The sequence below is a fragment of the Lagenorhynchus albirostris genome, chromosome 6 (genome assembly GCF_949774975.1).
Source record: "Lagenorhynchus albirostris chromosome 6, mLagAlb1.1, whole genome shotgun sequence".
Lineage (NCBI taxonomy): Eukaryota > Metazoa > Chordata > Mammalia > Artiodactyla > Delphinidae > Lagenorhynchus > Lagenorhynchus albirostris.
In genome coordinates, this window is record NC_083100.1 from 44080983 (window position 1) to 44096256 (window position 15274).

At 40.4% G+C, this 15274-nt stretch overlaps 1 protein-coding gene across 2 annotated transcripts in view; it reads right to left on the bottom strand.

The window, feature by feature from the left end:
• The window catches only part of C6H2orf88 (chromosome 6 C2orf88 homolog), an 87979-nt gene that overhangs the window by 18704 nt on the left and 54001 nt on the right, over positions 1 to 15274 (bottom strand). Inside the window, exon 1 of one of the 2 annotated variants that reach the window (XM_060151387.1) lies at positions 10182 to 10377. The exons of the other annotated variant lie outside the window; for it this stretch is intronic. The gene's annotated coding sequence lies outside the window, so the exon portion shown is untranslated. Of the gene's footprint in view, positions 1 to 10181; positions 10378 to 15274 lie in introns of those variants that run through there. 2 annotated transcript variants of the gene reach the window in all.

A 15274-nucleotide genomic window follows, 5' to 3' on the forward strand; every position in this document is an offset into this window, starting at 1 on the left:
ACCAGTTAAACTGGCAAATAGAAATGAACTCAAATTTAATACTCACAAAAAAGTAAAAGCTAGAAAATACAGCAAATGTGATTTTGGTCCATCTGAAGGTCACCTCAGGGGCACTACTGTACAGTCTTTGGAAACTTAGGAGCTGCTTTCGTCCTCAGGCACACAGAACACATGCTGTGTGCAGCTGCTCAACACCAGGGCAGTCACAGGAGGCTCTTCATGAAGTCACATTTGGGGCCAAATTTTCTCAATGGAGAGGCAGAGAAAATAACACTGATAAATGAAAGGACGATCTAAGAGATTCTAATAAACCTGAGCAGAGCTGTGTGGTATGACTTCATCCGTAAACTGGGAATCTACCTCAGACGTTCATCATAAAAACTGTGAGCTTCTACACGTGAAGCATCTAGAACCGCCTTGGAACATGGAAGGTGTTCAAGTGTTCAGTAAGTATTATTTCCTTTCCTTCTCTCTCTTAGATTGTCCCCTAAACCTACTAACATCAAATTATTATTTTAAGTGCTTTAGTTATTATGTTTTAGGATTATAATTAAGGAAAGAGAATTATAACCTAAGAATGCTGACGGTCATTTGGGAATTAAAGAGTTAGAATTGGGCGCCAGATCTAAGTCAGGGGTCAGTGCTTCATCTCAGTTACCAGGTCCTCCAGGTAGAGAAGGGAAACAAACAGGCTTAACTCTGGGTACAAGTCTGGCTTCACCTGACCACTCCTATTTATGACTACAGATATTGAATTCAGTCTGCAGTAATTCCTCCAGCCCTGTAATCTAAATACTTGCAGGAAATGAAAAGTAGCTTCTGACGAACTAGTTGTAGAAGACCTGATCTAGATCACCACTGAGACTGTAAAACATTTAAACATTATATTCTGTACTAATTTCTCAGTCACGTCATGTCCTAACTAAATGACACAACTGTACTCATGACACATGAATTAAGCTCTGTAAAATTCTGAAGGCAGTTCCTTAGGCAACTGTTGTTAAATGGAAGTGATGGGTGGAGGGAACAGGGTAACGGTGTCAGAATGTTGCTTTTAGTTTGTTACAACTGGACTATTCTTTAGATCCTGTAGCTGAAACTAGGTTATCTGAGCCCAAATCAGAACATGAAACTAATAAAACATAAAAATGAATGCTCAGTCCTCAATTCATTATAATTTGAAAATCATGATCCACTCATCCTTATATACTAAGCCAATTACTTACTCCATAAACTCCTATATCACATTTGTAAAATGCTTTTTCTTTCAAAAGGGCTTTCTTATTTTTTCCCTCCTTATTCACACAGATATCTTCTCTTTAAAAACTGACCCACTCTTAAGTGTCTATCTCAAGTACACTTCTGTGTAAAGGCATTCCCACTACCTAATATTACTCTGTCCCTCTCTTGGGTTTCCATAACATATTTATCTCCATCACTGTACTCTTCTCATTCTGCTTGTTTACAAGTCTGTGCCTAGACTCTCAAAGGCAGGAATATGGCCATACCACTTAAACTCTTTCTGAAAGAAGATAGGTAATAAGTAATTGTTTATCTTTGTATCTCACTTCTATATGCCTAGCATAATGAAGGGCCTCAGTAAATGTTAATTGATTTAAATAATTTAAGTCTAGATATTTTAAATAAAATTCCAGTCCTCTTAGAAAGAGAGCAACACAGTGTGTACAGCCCTAAGTTACAAATGATACCCAAGTGTCTGGGGCTTTTCAGAGTAAATTATCCATCTGCCTCTGTTTCTGTTGAGCATATCTCATTTGCATTTTCCCTTTTCCTGTTTCCCTGGTGTCTTATTATTAATTTATACAACAGAAAGGAATTATTTTTCCTTATTTTACAAAATACATTGATGTATAACTCTATATGTAAACAGGTTAAATATCCTGCCTGGGGAAGCATGTGACCTTGATGACATTGTATGAGAGACCAAGTGCACTGCCTGTTCTAAAATCCGTATCTTTTGATTCTAGTTTCAGGGATCTTGCTGCTGTATCACAGTGCCTTCCTTTCACATTTCATGACATGTGCTAATTCAAGTAAACTGCCTAATTATGGAACAATTTATTTTACAAACCCATTCTTCAAAAAAATTGTCTTAAAGTGGACGTGGTGCAATGGACACTCAAATACAGATGTTAGTAGTGCAAACTGGTTCAACAGTAGCATAACAATTCATGTTAAAAGCCCTAACCCAAATATCGCACTTTGAGAAATCTATCCTAAAGAAACGATCAGAGTTGTAGACAAATATTTATAACATAAAAATTTTCATGAAAGCCCTTTTATAATAAGAAAAGTTGAAAATAACCTAAATGTCCAACAATAAGAGGTTTGTAATCATATGTCTATATCCTGGAATATTATGGAACTATTAATAACTACAGCAGATAGTCTCTAAAATGGCCTTCAACAATCCCTGCCTGCTGGAATTCCCATGCCTTGTTTAATCCCCTCCCCTTAAATACAGGACTAATGACTCACTTCTACCAAGAATACAGCAAATGCCATGGGATGTCACTTCCAAGACTGGGTTTCAAAGAAACCATGACTTCTGTCTTGCATTCATTCTCTCACTGTAATGGAAGCCAACTGCTGTGTTGTGAGCAGCCCTACAGAGAGGCCCATAAAGCAAGAAATTGAAGGAAATCTCTTTACGGCAGTGTGCAAGGAAGGGATTGTCCCTCAGTTAAGCCTTCAGATAAAGACTATAGCCCCAACTGACAAAATGATTGTGAAAGACTTTGAAGCAGAGGTACTCAGTTAAGCTGTACGCAGATTCCTGATCCACAGGAACTGTGAAATAATTTTATGTTATTTTAAGTAATTAAATTTTTTTTTTTTTTTTTGCGATACGCGGGCCTCTCACTGTTGTGGCCTCTCCCGTTGCGGAGCACAGGCTCCGGACGCGCAGGCTCAGCGGCCATGGCTCACGGGCCCAGTCGCTCCGCGGCATGTGGGATCCTCCCGGCGGGCACGAAGCCGTGTCCCCTGCATCGGCAGGCGGACTCTCAACAACTGCGCCACCAGGGAAACCCAGTAATTAAGTTTTAGGGTAGTTCATGATACAAAAATAAATAATAACTTTAAAAAATATTTAGTAACAGGAAATGTTCACATGTTAACTTTTAAAATTACTGGTCAAATGGTTTATTTATCCATAGCAAAACAATTTAAAAACTCAGCCTGTTAATAACAAAAATATTGTTTAAAAACAGACTGTGTACTATTTGTTATTCGAACTAATAATTTCCTACAACATTTCCATTCATTGAAAATATTTTCAAGACTGTTATAAGCCTGCCTTGTAATATCATATAATTTTAAGTGTAATTATCATTAGCTAAAGAAATGACACCAAACATTGACGATATTACAATCTGCCTCCTAAAATATAGTAGAAAAGTTTACAAAGATTAGATTCTTCCAAGTCTTCAGAATTTATAGTTAATTTTTAAAAGCATAAGACTATAATATACATGTATGATTCCAATTTTTAAAATATATATGGTTGAAAAAGAATAGAAAACAGGAAGACATCAACAGTGTTTCTCTTTGGATGGTGGGATTATAGGTAATTTAAATTTTCTTTATGCTCTTCTCTGTTTCCCAATTTTTTCAAATGCATATATTATTTTTTATCACCAGAAATATCTTTTACAAAAAAGTCAAACTAATAACTTGATATAATACATTTTACTGCTTCAAACCAAGATTTAATGCTAATAAGAGACTCAACCATTTTGCAAAGAGACAGAATAGCACTGGACCCATAACAAGATCTAGGCGATAGCACTCAATTAGCAAGTAAAAAGTCAATAAAATTATAGTATATCTAATTCTTTTTTTTTTTAAAGAAGAAGGCTTCACGCTGAGTCAGATGAGAGTTAAATTAATGCAGCATTCAGAAGCAAGAACAAGTTAGTGAAGGGATATGATAGATGTGCTCCATAGCACTGGTTCCTGAAGGTCAGTGTTTACAAATAAATTAGAATATTAAAAAGCTGAGCAACTCCTGTATCTCCCATAAACTCAATATTTATCATCTGTGATCTACCTAAACATGCTTGAACCTTACATGCTAGCCCATATCAACTTTGGGGGCCGTGTTTTTCTATATACAGTATAAAGTATGCTTTTTATTAAAGCTATATGTACGGGAAGAAGGGAAAAGTTTTTTCAGATTTTAGGATTTGGTAAGCAAAATTATTTTTTGTCAAGCCATTTCTCATTTCTCTGAGTGCAGACAGGTCATTCATCCAAGATCCTGACAAGGTTCTTTTAAAAAATGACACCTTGTTATTACAAAATACCAAACTTAAAAGGCTCCACTAAACAAAATGACTTCATACTCAAAATCAACGCATAAAATCTTTTTCTCATAGAGTTTTCTTTGAACTTCACTGGGCTCAAGGAGAGAAATTTATCATGTACAGCAAACTTGTGTCATTTTGAGCTCAGAAAAACCAACAGATTCTACCCAGAGTTCTTCACATAACTTTTGTCTAAAAAAGGGTAGAGGAATTTAATTGGCTATGTGACCACAGGAGTTTTTCTTTGCTTCTTTGAGACTCTGCTTCCTCATCTCTAAACTGAGGGTAATAATGCCTGCCCCAAATTCCTCTGAATAGTGATAAAGGAAAAACATAAAGCACCATAGAAATTCAGCAGCTATTCTGCTACTATTATTACTAAACTGATAATGAGGTAAGAGGAAGGACGAAAACGCTGTGAAAAGGAAGGAAAAGATGACATTTGAGTAGATTATTTTGGGTAATTCACACTCCCTGGTTCTGAACAGTTCTTCCAGTCCCCTCCACAAAAGTCCACCCACAAGAAACACATCAGATACCCCAATCTCAAAACTTCCTTAAAGGTGGAAACCATATACTCCAAAACAATCCTAAAAAATGTAGATCCTTGTGGAATTACATTTCAGTATGAATGCATATCCCATTCCACTGGAATGGATGATGTATCTGTCAGTCTCTCTCACAAGCCTGTGAATTCACGGAGGGTAGACACTTTGCCTCACTCGAAGCCCGAACTTTAATAAGTAGTTTCTAATTCAAGGTTGGTCCGAAATACCTAAATCTTGCTCATTTTAATTGACAAACAATCTTAACTGACATTTTTCTGAGCCACTAAATTTTATTTATCTCAATCGTCATTAAGGAATTTGAGAGGGATCACAGTTTGTCACGACAATGCATAAGGCTTGTTTTGAGCCAAAGGCAATTAGCTCTCTGCCCTCCACCTTTTTTGTCCAAAAGCAGGGCATAAATTTCCCTTTGTTAATGTTGTCTCCGTCTCCTATACCAAGAAGAGAACCACTCTGGAGACAATTCTTATCTGCAAAACAAACAACCCTTATTTATCATACATTTCCTAGCCACCCTCTCAGAACTCACTGTCATGCCAGAAGCCCAACAACCTTTCCTCAGTCTAGCCCCTTTCCACACTGTATCACCCTTTGTTAAGATGATACAGAAGTCCGCAATTCTAACCATTTCCTTGAATCACGTTTCTTTGTGAACTCCCATGCATACATAGGTAATTAATTTTTTTCTCCTGTTAATCTATTATCAGTTTGATCTTCAGGCCCAGCCAATGACCCTAAGAGAGGAGAGGAAGATGATTTTTTTCCTTCCCTACATATTCAAGATTAGTTAATCTTTACGTTATGTAGTGGAACCACCTCAAATATTTTAGAACAAGTAGGAGGCATAAATATTAAAAGTGTTAAGTGCTATGCACCAAATTAAATTCCAGGCAGTAGTACACGTAATTCTGAATGCTTAAAAGAACCATTATTCTTATAATGGAGACATGGAAAAACATGGTATCCAAACCCACTTGGACTCTGGGTCAAAGGACCAAGAATTTTGAAAGTTTTGCTATTTAAATTTTGGTAATTTTTTCATGATACATATACCACACTCCTAAGGAGTCATTATAGAGTTCCTACTCTCTGTAGCTGATGGTATAATATTTCAGGGTGGGGAGTGGAGGTAAGGTGGGGCAGAGGTACATTTAATTTAAACAAAAAAGAGAGATATATGTATACACACTGCTGATTCACTTTGCTGTACAGTAGAAACTAACACATTGTAAAGCAACTATACGCCAATAAAAATTTTAAAAAATTAAAAAATAAAAAAAAGTAAATAAGAAACCGCCCCCCAATATTATTTTTAAAAAGCCTTTCTACCTATTGGATATAATTTCTCACTAATCCAAGGAAACTTCCTCCCCCCTCAAGCTATTATCCTTACCGCACACACCCATGCTCATTTTCTCCTTCTGGCCTTCCCTTAGGTTGAAAAATACCACCTGCCCCATATCTCCACCCAGCACCCTTTCCCCTCTTCCCTGCGTAAACCAAATCTGTGCCATTTTCAAGGCTAGGGGAATCCCCGTCTCCTTCAGGCAGACTTCCTGGAATTCCTCAAACCTTTATCCAGAATTCTTCTTGAACTCCTGTCCAGCCTATTTAATTTATAAATGCTGCCTCCCCAAATGAGATTAAAGATTCCTCAAGGGCAGTAGCCATTTCTCCTTTTGCTATTTTGCACAGAACAGTTCTCCACATAGAGGCACTTAATGAATGCTAATTAAAGTCCGGCTATTTATCAAATATCCATGTGCTTCAAAGTGTGTTAGATGCTGGGGATAAAACAGTGAACTACACGTAGTTCTACCTCTTTCAGGGCACTTACAACAAGCAAAAGCCACAAAGTCCCAGTAATACTAGGGCCAGTGTTTCGTTTAGCCAGTGTAATGTTCCAACTGCTCTGAATTAGAATAGCTCTAAGCTGGGCATTCACTCTCCAGTTCACAGGACTCTGTACACTCTCTTGTGTCTGGCACCCATACAGCTTCACTAATTTATGTTATCTTCAGCCCCTTGTGAAACATCCTTTATTTCACAACTCTTAATTTATAAGGAATAAATTAATTCTTAAAGTACAGACTCTTCCTATATCAGATACTGACTAGTTATTTATTACTCCCCAAACTTTCAACATTAGAATGCCATTCTATTCGTATCACTCTTACTATGGAAAACAGGCTCCAGTTAAAAAAAAAAAAATTCCAAATCCAAGGCAGATGGTATATTAATTAGAGAAAGAAAACAGAACTGCTCAGCAACTGTTTTGCTTTCTTAAAAGCAAATGATCTTTAAGCTGGAAAGGACAGAAGAAACCTCTTTAAGAGAGAACCAAGGTACAAGCAGAAGAAGTCACTTTAAAAGAATTCACGTCTTCAAAATCTGGTGAATTATATTCCAGGGAGAATTGGCAGATGTAAGCACAGAAATATTCTGACAGCCTCAGAAAAACATGGAGAAGGAGGGAAGTCTCAAGAGGCTAGAGACTCAAATACACTTTTCCCCACTAATTTTTTAAAAATTCAAAACTGAAGGAAAAAAATAGAATTCCTAGGCATTACAAACCAGTTAATTTGATACCAATCTGGCAAAATTCAAGATTTAATCAGAAAACGGAGAATATTTAGGGGGAAAAATACTGGGGATTTCAAGGAACTAGGAGTTTATTAAGAATCAGTAATTTTTAAACTAACATCATTTACTTTTGTGGTAGACCAGAGAATATTCAAGATCTTAAATTTAAGCAAAGCATTTGATTAAAATTATTCCCATAATGTCCTTATGAAGAAGACTGACCTATGGGCTAGAACAGTTTAATCTGAAGGACAGTGCTAGCTGAGTTCAGCTGATTAATTTGTCTCAGCAATATCTACTGAGGGCCAAACAGATTCCCAACCAGTACTGTACTTGGCACTTTCAGTACATTACTTTGAACTCTAACAATTACCTGAACGGCAGATGTTCCTAACCTCATTGTATTGATATGGAAAAGAAGTTTCTCAAGGTCAGTAGCCAGGCTCCAAAAGTCCAGGACTTTCTATGTGCCACGGGCTTCTAGATGTGCCACCATGGCAAAAAGACCTGTCCCATGTATTACCAATGACTCGACTGTCTGGTGAACAAACTCACCACATGTGCAGGTGACACAAAATCAGAAGGCAGAGTTAACATGATGAATGCCACAATCAAGATTAAAACACATCTAACAAACTGGAAACTGGAGAGAGGCTTAAAGTAATATAAGACAAGAAAAAAATGTTCATATTCAAGAAATTTTTAACTGCATAATTAAAGAATGAATAAAGCCTACCTTGACAGCAAAGTGTGTGTGGGGTCGTGGTGGTGAGTGTTTTAGTCAACTTTGGTGTATTTACTACAAAAGCCGATTAAAAATTAGATGATTTTCGATAGCTAGTGGGAAGCAGCCACGTAGCACAGGGAGATCAGCTCGGTGCTTTGTGACCACTTAGAGGGGTGGGATAGGGAGGGTGGGGGGGGAGGGAGACACAAGAGGGAGGGGATATGGAGATATATGTATACGTATAGCTGATTCACTTTGTTATAAAGCAGAAACTAACATAACACTGTAGAGCAATTATACTCCAATAAAGATGTTAAAATTAATTAAACCAAAAAAAAAGTAAGAACATCAAAAAGAAATTACATGATTTTGTTTGAAGATAGGAATTCATTGCACTCTGCATTGTTCAGACTAGATTGAATTAATGCATTCAATTTTGGGCTAAGGATCTTTAGCACAGAGAAAGGTCTTAGGTAAGGAAGGAAACATTAAAGTGAATATTATTTGGTGAAGATAACTAACATTTACTGACTTCCAGGCAATTATGTAAGTATTATGAACATTATCTCATTTGATTCTCACAACAACCCTACAGGTAGATGGAGTATATCATTATTCCCATTCTACAGATGAGGAAGCCAAAGCTCAGGAATCTGAAAGGCTGTCAAGTAAAGGAGACGAAAGACTTACTCTGTACCACCTAGACTTTTCATTTCTTAACAGTTTTTTGGTCATAGACTCTTTCAGATGGATGAAAGTTTTAGATCTTCTCTGCTGAAAAATTCTACATATAATTTCACGAGTTGGAGGGCTATTGGCAAAAGTAGGATTAATGAGAAACAGGTCCAAGGAAGCAGTTGTCAGTTCAGTGTAACCAAGGCCTTGCTAACAATAACAGAAAGGAGGGATACCTCACAATGCAGTGAGCTCCCTGTCACTGAAAGTGCTCCCTCAAAGTGTGGCTGGTCTGTTGGGAGTGCAACAGAGGGAATGTTAAAATGGATTGCAGGTTGGTCTGTGATTTTAAAGTACCCTGTTGTTATAAGATTGTGGGCCTAGTAAGTAATTTTTGTTTGATGGCAAAACAAAGAAGTTAAAAACTGAAGTTACTGTTTTAACAGACCATTCTGCTGAATACATCAGGCAGAATACCTAAATGTTAATGTTATTTCCCAACTATATATTTGGTACCTATATCAGGTACTTGAAAACAGCCTCATCCAAAAATCAAAGGTATATTCAACTGTTGATCTTGATGTGACTTATACTTTGTCATAATCAAAGTAGACTCCTTATTCCTCTGAATTCTTAACTAAAATGTTCCCTAAGATAAATACCATAAATACCAGATCCTAAAACGATGGGGTCTTTGATGAGAACTTTTACTAGTTTATAATTTTTGTTAACCTAATTCCATAAAGGATGGGGAGGGGGCAGACGGGAAACATAAGAGAAACAAACTCCGATTGTTCTGCTCTGCTTCTCAGATCCCTTCGCTAACAGCTGAAGGATCTTACCGTCAACTCTGCTTTATTTCCCATGTGCATCATAATTCACCTCGAGATTCAGGCTCCCACCGCTCAAAAAGGAGCTCACACTTTGCTCCTGACATGCCATTCAGAGCACAAGCTTGACAGCTTGGCATACAAATTAAGTGTTCATAGGCAAATCTTCTACCTGAAAATCTTTACTCTTCAGGCAGAAAGGATCGGGTGGAAGGTGAAACTGCCAACTCATAAAGCAAACCTTGAATTTGAGGGCTCAGAACAAGGTGGAAGGAGCGGGGGCCAAGTTCTTTAATTAGGAGCCGGAGGCACGAGGCTCTAGCCGAGGCAGCTGGCCGAGAAAGGTCCGGCTTAATCAAAGCCTCCTGTAACTCACAGGCTTCTGCCACTGAAAATCAAAAAAGGCAAAACTGACGAGCAGAGACCTACGGACACACACAGGTCGCCCACCTCCCAGGTGTTCACTTACTCTACACGTCGGCGGGCAGCTGCGCGCCCCTCGGGCGTCTGGACGGCGGCGGGGACCGAGCAGGCATCCGGCGCTCCTGCAGCTCCGGGGCCGGCGCTGCCCCGCGGTGGGTCGGCGTCTGGGCGGGCGGCGAGCTGAGGCCCGGGCCAAAGCGGAGTGCGGTCCAGCTGCAAGGGCAGCGCCGCCGCCTTCTCACCAGCGGCCGACTCAGTCAAGTGGCAGCATTTGGAGGACGGGGTGTCCTTCGGTTGCGCTCCGGGCTCCTCCTCCCGCCGCCGCGCCCGCCGCGCGCTCCTGGCGGGTTCGCGCCCCGCACCCGGGCGACCGGCCCCGCAGGTGGCGGCCGAGGGCGCTCGGCTCCAGGGCGCGCCCTCCGCGGGCCGCACTCGAGTAACGGGCGGCGGGCGCAGCCACGGTCACGTCCGCAAGCGCCGGTCCGGGGCAGGGGCGGAGCTGGCCCGTGAAGCTGCTGGGTCGGGCCACCGCCCTCACGGCCACCCTAAATACACTACCCAGACTGCGGTCATTCCCCAGCCCGGCAGGAATTAGACCCCCAAATTTCGAAGAAAACATAAGCGAGCAAGTCACTTCACTTCCCTGGCCCCTGACGGAGCTCCCTGGGCTGCTAACCGTCCTGGGCTCTGCCCAGGTGAGAGGAGGTGCTGGTGTCTGGGCGGGGGCCTGCCGTGGGGTGAACCGGTGCTCCCGGCCCTCGCGCGGAGCCCATCTGCAGGTGAACTCGCGGCAGCCTCACCGAGGCCTTCCCATCTAGGGGTTCCGGCGCCCGGGTCCACGCTTAACAGCCAAACCCGCTTTGACCTAAAACTCCACGCGGTTCAGGCGTAGGTCAGGGACTCTGCCCTTCCTAACTAGCTTGCACCCTGAGTATGCAGAGCAAAAGCGCTTGATGTAATTTTAAAAGGACACATTCATTTGGTACTTCTCTATCCAGAAATACTGAAGAACATTTTCCAAACATGTTTCTCCTTAAAACACCACTAACAAAACATCCTTTTCTCACTTTTTTTTTGGGCACTGAAGTCTCTATCTCAAAACATGGCCATTATTCAGTTGTGTTTCCTTTCGCATTCCACGTGATGCCTGTATCTTTCCAGCATGATTCCTAGCAATAGTAAAAGCCCCAAGAGAACTACAAAAGAACCATTATTTTAGTTGTGTTCTACAATGGATTAGTCATGCAAAATTCACGCTTGAAGAGACGTTGGTGTTAACTTCACCTGACTCCTCTACATTACAAGTGAGGACACTGAAGCCCAGAGTCCAGTGGCAAAACTAAATGTGAAAAAGAGAGACTGGAACCTCCACAGCTCACAGTCTGTAGACTAACATGAGGGTTAGCTCTCTAAAGGTATAACATAGTAAAGAATATGCTTAGAATTGCAGAGGGATTGAGAAGCATAAATTATACAAAATCTAGTTCAGATATTTTTAGACTTTAAATGAATCAAACATTCCTGTTTATTACTCTGCTTAAATTAACTAAGGCAACTTTTATGTACAGACAGTAGCTCAGAAATGTAATTTTGCTTCATGATAATATTAATGGATTGGAGTAGGCACATTCTGACAATCACAGAATGTGAATATACTTATATTAACTGTTTTGTCTGATCATTATCAATTTCTAATGTACTCCAGTTGACTATACTAAGATAAACAAGTATTTAGTTCTATCTATTTCAGGCATATCATGCTAAATAATTATGATCAAATGCAAGGTTCCACCTTTAGGCCTAATTCTTCACTGAAGGTATCACTGCTTTCCCTCTCCCTTCGCACTTTAAGCTTTTACCAACCTAGTACTGCAATGATCCATGAGACCTCTGGGTTCCACACTGAGAGACCAGTATCAGTCTATGACGTGCTCAAGGTGAGAAAAGAGAAACTTAAAAATTTGTACTTTTACTTCCCAGTTATCAGAGCAGTAAAGGGCGAAGAATGAGTCTCTGGCGTCCACCAGAAAAGAAAGACCTTTTGAACACGTACATTCCTGTGTCTCACACAGTTCAGAGATAGGCTGTATCATCTCTACCAAGTATTAGTTCCCTGCGTCGGCCAGACTCAGGCCAGGCCCTCCCTCCACCATCCCGGGTCTGGCCAAGACGGAGAAAAACCCAGGAGCAGCCCTCTCCTCTCTCTGTGGGTCTTCCCGGGCCGGTACCTCACTAGGACCCCGGGTCTGGGGCGGTGCTCAAAGGCTGCGCCGCGAAAGGCAAGGCTTCGCTGGGGCTCCTGGGCGGCCGGGTGGGTTTACCAGGCACTTCGGATGAACTTGGCCACAGAATATGCTTCTCCAAGCTCCTCCGAGAGACGGCCTGCTTCCAGCCTTAGGACATCAAAAGGTGACCGGGTCCTTGGCCTCTCCTCAGGACTCTAGGCCGTACTTCCGGTCAAGATGGTACCGCCTGTTAAGCCTCGAGGAAAGATGCCTCGGGGAAACGTGGCGCCCTCTGCTGCCGGAGCCCAAAAATGCTGGCTTTGTCTCAGGCACCCAGCCAGGAGCTGGGAGTCAGGGCCCTATCGTTTCTGCCCTCCTATTATCCTCTCACCCTGGCTGCAGCAAGAGCGGAGGAGGTGGGTACACAGAGCTCCTCAAACCGATGGTGGCAGAGACCGACTGTAGGGTTTTGAAAGTGTGCGGAATACACCTTTTAAAAAGCTGGAGAGTAAAGTGAGAGAGAGCGGGAAGGACCCTGAAGAGGGCCTAATTCGAACGTGGTTAAGGTGAGGGTGCCTGCGCGATAGCAGTGTTTAATGTATTTTCTTTTTACCAGAAGAGCGTGGAAAATAAAAATCATAAAACCAGTGATGAGAAAATACTAGAATTTGAACACAAGTGATCTGACACCACAGCCCATACTATTGACAGGGACGAGGTATACTGAGCTGGATTGAGGACTGCATGCCAATAGTAAACCTGCAATTAATAGGATTAAATCCAGGCGCCCCCCGCCCCATACACTTTCCCTCCTAAAGAAATCCCATTTCCACTCCCAGCGCCCTAAAACTTCCACTTCCACTCCAGACAGGTCAGAGAGAGGGAGGTAGCTGACCCCCTCCACTGGTTTTTCTATTTAAACACTGAGAACCTCAAACTTCCATTTCTGCTTCAGGAGGACCAGTCAAAGCATACACCTCTGGGAGAAGCATGGAGGGCATGCCAGCCAGGTGGAGGGAACCTCCTCTTGAAAAGAACTCTAAGTAGTGAAATGATGAGACTCCGTCAGAAGGGATCTGGGCCCTGGGACTCACCTCTCTGCCACTAGGGCTCTTCCTAGCATATCAGTCAAATGCCATCTGTTTTCTGATAGTGAAGTGATGAGGACAGGATAGGTTGATGGAAGAATCTGGGAGTGTTCACGCAGAGGCAAGAGCATGCATGTATGTAAGAGAGTTATCAAAGTCACAGAAAAAATTTATAAAGAATAGAAAAACGACTAAGGAGATAGAAAAAAATATATCATTATGATATACCATTATGGGGTATGAACCCTGATAGAATAGCACCTGGGTATGATCTATGAGCAAACTCATTTTAACCTTTTGAATTTCATAATGATAAGCCTCTGTTATGATAAAGAAATTAATAATTTTGTTTTCCACATACAAAATTTGAAATTCTACCTCCTTTTTTCTCATACAGTGGTCTACTACTATTAGTGACAGTTTTAGGTGGTTGTGAGTGGAAATGGGATTTCTTTTCAAGGGGAAGCATATAGGGTGGTTTGATTTAATTCTACTAATTGCAACTTTACTATTTGGTAATCCAGCTCAATATTTCTCTCCTGTCTACTATAGGAAAAAAACAAAACAAAACACTTTTAGTGTTTACTGGGAAGCAGAGCTATTTCCTACATATATTTTTCACTGATCCAGGTTTTATGTGCTATTTTTTATATGTTCAGGCTAAAATGGTTTCTCCAAAACAGTGAACTTATCTTGTATATGCTAAGATTTTATCTAGATTATGCTGAGAGACCCAGATATCTCCTCTGAGTAGGTGACAAACACATTTTCGTGTCACACCCTAGACTAGGGTTTTAGGATGCAAAGCTTTAAAAATTCAGCAGCAGAAATGGCATATTGATTCTTTAACACTTTCTGTAGCCCAAGATATATGAACATGTTTCTTGATGAAGAACTAGCTGTAGATACAAAAATGGTGTCATCCTGGACCTTTTCCTGCACCCTCTGTACTACCCACAGTTGTTTCTATGCCAGAGCAGCCTTCACAATCTTGCTGTAAACCTTAATCACACTGTTGTGAAAGACCTCTGTTTGTTTAACATTTGCCCAGAATCAAGGAATAAATCATCAGATTACCCGACCAGCTAAACAGGTAAAAACGTACACCTATGAGAGTTTCCTATTTTGATATTTTAATATATATCATGATATGTTTGAAAGTTCATATGCCCAAAATAAACGTTCACAGCTGTACTTTAGGCCATTCTAACCTTACTCACTACGTCACTGAAATGAGAAATGATTAACATTATCTTCCTCATATGGAAGACAGTCAAATCACCCCCTTGTACCTTCTCTTTCCTTGAGGGAAGGAAGTGTATTTAACTTTTTCTCATAAGATTTCCTTTACTCACATTTGCCAGGCTTTTCTAGACCTAATCTGGTTCTCCAAATTATATGTCTGGCAACCCAAATTAAGGGAACATTCCAAATAAGAGTTTAACAATGCCGAGCATTAGAGTATTACAGAACGATATTTCCCTACCTTGTATTGTATAATCCAATTGTTTATTATATTAACAACTATTTAGGTTGACAACCATGCCATAAGTCTATTTCTTTTTCCCACTTGTCTTGTTTTTCCTTAAGGTTTTTCTGCGTTCTGAGTTTAGGCCTTTAAGTTTACTGATGTGCATTTGTCAGTAAATAAGCTTCAGAGTAACCTATACAAAATCTGTCTGAAGATCTTTACACTAAACTTAAATGCATTTTGGAGTCTATATGTCTCTTGTAAAAGTAGATTTAACAGTCCCCAAAGAGGCAGAAATGTGTTGGAAATAAATGAACACCTTATTTTTTTTATTGTTGTTGTTTTTATGGTTATC